This window comes from Erinaceus europaeus, chromosome 4 (genome assembly GCF_950295315.1).
Source record: "Erinaceus europaeus chromosome 4, mEriEur2.1, whole genome shotgun sequence".
Taxonomy (NCBI): domain Eukaryota; kingdom Metazoa; phylum Chordata; class Mammalia; order Eulipotyphla; family Erinaceidae; genus Erinaceus; species Erinaceus europaeus.
Window position 1 is genome coordinate 117,751,759 of NC_080165.1, and position 5,789 is coordinate 117,757,547.

Sequence of the window (5,789 nt, forward strand, 5' to 3'; positions counted from 1 at the left end):
TGCTTGGTACTGGAACATGAATAGACACACTGACCAGTGGAATAGAATGAGAGTCCAGATGTAAGCCCCCACACCCATGGACATCTAATCTTTGACAAAGATGCACAGACTATTAAATGGGGAAAGCAGAGTCTCTTCAACAAATGGTGGTGGAAAAAAATGGGTTGAAACATGCCGAAGAATGAAACTGAACCACTATATATCACCAAATACAAAAGTAAATTCAAAGTGGATCAAGGACTTGGATGTTAGACCAGAAACTATCAGATACTTAGAGGAAAATATTGGCAAAACTCTTTTCTGCATAAACTTTAAAGACATCTTCAATGAAACAAATCCAATTACAAAGAAGACTAAGGCAAGCATAAACCTATGGGACTATATCAATTAAAAAGCTTCTGTACAGCAAAAGAAACCACTACCCAAACCAAGAGACCCCTCACAGAATGGGAGAAGATGTTTACATGCCATACATCAGACAAGAGTCTAATAACCAAAATATATAAAGAGTCTGCCAAACTCAACAAGAAAACAAATAACCGCATCCCAAAATGGGGGGAGGACATGGACAGAATATTCACCACAGAAGAGATCCAAAAGGCCGAGAAACACATGAAAAAATGCTTCAAGTGCTTGATGGTCAGATAAATAAAGACAATGAGATACCACTTCACTCCTATTAGAATGTCATACATCAGAAAAGATAACTGCAGCAAGTGCTGGAGAGGTTGTGGGGTCACTGCTAGTAGGAATGTAAATTGGTCCAGTCTCTGTGGAGAAAAAGTCTGGAGAACTCTCAGAAGGCTAGAAATGGACCTACCCTATGATCCTGCAATTCCTCTCCTGGGGATATATTCTAAGGAACCCAACACATCCATCCAAAAAGATCTGTGTACACATATGTTCTTAGCAACAGAATTTGTAATAGCCAAAACCTGGAAGCAACCCAGGTGTCCAACAACAGATGAGTGGCTGAGCAAGCTGTGGTATATATACACAATGGAATACTACTCAGCTATTAAAAATGGCGATTTCACCATTTTCAGCAGATTTTGGATGGAAAAATTCATGTTAAGTGAAGTAAGTCAGAAACAGAAGGATGAATATTGGATGATCTCACTCTCAGGCGGAAGTTGAAAAACAAGATCAGAAGAGAATACAAAGCAGAACCTGAATGGGAATTGGCGTATTGCACCAAAGTAAAAGACTCCGGGGTGGGTGGTTGGGAGGGGTGGGGGAGAATACAGGTCCAAGAAGGATGACAGAGGACCTAGTGGGGGTTGTATTGCTTTATGAAAACTAGGAAATTTTATGCAGGTACAAACTATTGTATTTACTGTTGAATGTAAAACATTAATTTCCCATTAAAGAAATTGAAAAAAAAAACCATCATGTACATATAACTTTCTTTTGCTTTTGCCTCTGGAACTCAGAATCATGAACCAGAATTTATAAATACATCTGATTTATGGGACTCTTTGTGACTTTAAGTTCTTTAAATCTGGGCACTACAGATGTTAATTTTTATTATCTTTATTTATTTATTGGATAGAAACAGCCAGAAATTGAGAGGGAAGGAGAAATAGAGAGGGAAAGAGACAGACACCAGAAGCTCTGCTTCCCCACTTGTGAAGCTCTCCCCCTGCAGGTGGGGACCAGGGACTTGAACCTGGGTCCTTGAGCATTAGAACATGCTCTCAACCAGCTGCACCACTACCCGGCTTCACATACTGCTCTTTAAAAACTAATTTATGAAAGAAATCAAAGCACCATTGGTCCATATGTGGTACTGGGGATCAAATCTGGAGTCTCAAAAACCTTCAAAGCAAGTTCTCTACTGATTGGATCACTTCCCTTACTGTTACATACGTCATTTATTTATTATCCATTTGTTTATTTACATCCCTTTTTGGATAGAGATAGAAACAGAAAAAAGGAGGAGAGAAAAAGAGGAACCTCCAACACTGTTTCACGATTTGTGAAGCTTTCTCTCTGCAGGTGGGGAAAAGGGGCTTAAACCCAGGTCCTGTCCATTGTAGTACAGACTCTCTACCACGTATGCCACTGCCTGGCCCCAGTACCACTTCAAAATAATAAAAAAAAAAAAAAAGAAGAAGAAGAAGAATAAAAGAGAAGTTGAAATGATCATTGGTTCATTATGGAATTATTTTCCCAGCATATCATCTTTCGTTATTGTATAATTACTTCTTTTATTCAGAGGGTTAATGGTTTACAGTGCAGTCACTGACATATAGGTACAATTTCTTTTTTCATTAGGACCTCAAAGCTCTCTTCCATGTTTGCTTATAACTATCTTTGCTCTTTATTTACATGAATTATTAGGTTAGCTAAGTTATAAGAATTACATTGCTTTCATCCAAACTTACCTGCATGTTTTTTTTAAATCTAACTTTAATATTAAAATTTTTTTATCTCCAGAGTATGGCCTTACCAGGATTTTTCCTATACTTTATGCTTTGATTCAAGTTTTATTTGAGTACTCACTATCTATATGTCCAACATGTTCCTAGACATGGGTAATATACAACTGAATTAAACAAAGCAAAAAATCTCCTCATTCACTAGGCATATGTTCTTGTTGGTGAGTCATACAACACAATACAGAAATAAAATTTATATTGGATAATTGTAAGAATTAAGCAGTATTTTACTTAACAGTAAAATATGTAAATGATAGACATGTCTTGGGAGTATAAACAATTTTCAAGATAGGGATATACTTATTAATTTGTAGTCAAACATTTTATTTTACTATTATTATATTTTACCAGACCACTGCTCAGTTCTGGCTTATGGTGGTATTGGGAATTGAACCTGGGACTTTACAGCCTCAGACATGAGAATCTTTTGGTTCATCCATGATATAATCTTCCCTGCCTTGTAGGCTAACATTAGAAAATTTTGTGAATGAGGATGGCCTCTAAAATGCCATTTAGAGCATTTGAACAGACTTGCAAATAAGTCAACACCATATGCAAGGTAGTGAAGGAAATATTAAATCTATTTCAGAAGCTTCTTACTTTATTAATCTGGATCTTAAGTATATTTATAGACAATGTCACATGTTCTAAAGAGAACTTGCTTTAATTATTCAAAAAAGGCATACTTTATCATTATTGAACTGACACCACATTGTTCATTATACTTAAAACAACCTATGTGCAGACCTATACAACTCACATTTTCCAATACATAAGCCCACTTTTAGTCTTAACTAGTGACAATTTATTGTGTTATATTTCAGTATGTTATCTTACCTGCAAACTTTCCTTATGCAACTTTAGCAAAAGAAATGAAGGTGCGACAGTATCTAGAAACTTAAGCCTAAATGACACATTATTTAATATCTACAAGATATTAAATAAAACTCACAAGGAAAACACTACAACATGAGAGAATGGAGAAAAGAAATACATTTCCAAAGGTATTTATTGAGAAATAGTAAAGATGTACATATTTTTACAAGATTTTTTAATATTAATTTACATTCTTTAAATTATGTAGGCTCCGATAATCTACATTTTACTAATACATAATAGAAACCCTTGATTTTGCAAGATTTTCATAATGCCACCATAGTTGGGAGTTATAACCCAAATTTGGCTCATGATGCTTGCTTTTAAAAGAAATGTTATACTGAGATTGTACATTTGTCATAAATGTGCTTATGAAAAACTTTCATTCTAAAAGCACTCTGTTCACACTATTTGAGTCTTAGCTCACCAAAGACTGAGGGGAAAAACACTTAGTTATTACCTGATTTTTGTGCACAAATTGTATGATTCTAACATATATATATATGTACATATATATATATATATATATATATATAGTCTTTGCCACTGAATTTAATTTACAAATTTTTTTGAGGAATATAGTGACTTAATCTTCTAAATTTTGATATTGTAGTCAGGCCACCTGTTTTTATATATTTCAGATGCAACAAATAGTAGTTATTTTTTCTTAGTGATATACCAATATTGCTTATAGAAGGGATGGAGAATCCTGATAGAATTATTTTTTTCAAACTCATTTATAATAAGGCACAATGTTCTATAGTTCAGTATCATGTGGGAATTGCAAGAGAGGCTTCTTTTCTATTTATTGGTTAATTGTTTGGTTTTGATTTCACAAAGAAAGAAGATTTTCTTCTTTAGATGAGAAGGAGATTTCTGATTTGATCATGCTTGGTAGTCATGTGGCAAGCAGTGGCATTCTTTTTGGGGTATGTACCACCATTGTGCAGACAAGCTATTCATCAAATGAGTATGTAGGTTTTATACTTGCAGACTCTTTTGTACACACTAGCAAAGAAGATCTCTCTGAGAAATAGCACTGGAGGATGAAATCAGTGACACTTTGCCCTGCGAAGTGATATTCCTTTCTCTATCTGCAAGTTCAGCAGCATAAATAAGAACACCTGCTTGTTTGATATGGAAAAAAAGATGTAATACCACAATTCTATCATTTAAGGAAACTCTATACAGCAAAGATAAATTTGTTTTATTCACAGTAATAAATATGTAGATTTTAGTGCACAAAATGCAATTAAGTACCAATAATCAATGCAGCTCTTTAAAATTATTAAACTGCAATTTTCAAGCTGAAGACAAACAGAAACATAGTATATACCGTTAAAAGTATTCCAACCTTAATTTTTTCTGCAACAGTACTTGGGGTAGAGGTAGCCAAAAGCTACAACCTTTTACATAAGGTCAAGATTTGGGTGATGAAATCTCAAGTGTATACAATTTTGGATTCTTAATTTCTCCTGCTCAATGCAAACACAACCTTAGTATTCAGCGAAGAAATACAGACTTAAAACCTAGAAAAAAAAGAAAACATTACATTTCCATAGCAAATGTTTTGTTTAAAACAATGACCTCATTGGAGCCACTGAAGCTTCAGATGATCAACTGTCACAATCCAGCCTTTGGTTCAGGGGCATTGTCTAGTAGTATAGACTTTATGTTTCACACTGTGACCTTTCCCTTTTAAATATGGAACTGCATATATAGACACCATTAAAATGCTCTTCCATTTTAAAGTCTTAAATCCCCACAGAGGAAATCATATCATACAAAATGACAGGAGAACCAGTATTGAGCTCCTAATATGGATTACACACCAAGGAAAAAAAAAATCATGCAAACACAATGATGGCCGGTTCTCCTGCAATAAATGCAGTGCTTTGTGCAATAACAGTACAGGCTGAAACTCAGGTATGCAGGTCTGTAGTGGAGAAAGCCTGAACTGAGGTGTTAAGACAGAGTATCAGGTACTACTTCATTGTGATTTGAGTAATGCTGGCCATCCATCTTAATTGCTAACTTATGTTTTAATGATATACTAGGTTAAGTATTCATTGATTGATTTATTTCCTTAGAAGTCATCTGGGGTATTCACCTTCTACTAAGTCATGTTCACTCAAATGAATTTTCGCTGATATTTGTGACATATTGGAAGAAAGCTTTATGATAATTACTTATGATTTTCATGAGAATATTTTCCTCTATATAAGTTACAGATGTACAAAAAGTCAAACTCAAAACAGTGCAAGCTGCCATGAATATGACTCTTAGTTTTCTCTAGTAAAACTGTAGAGAGAATATTTGAGATGTCAACATACATTTCACTTTCTACGTAACAGACCCAGACTCCCCCAAACCTTCTGCTTATGGTTGAATTCATAAGTAGTTGCCTCATACAATTATTGGAATTATTAAGAACCCAAATAAAACACAAGCTTTTTTATTATGATTGTTTTC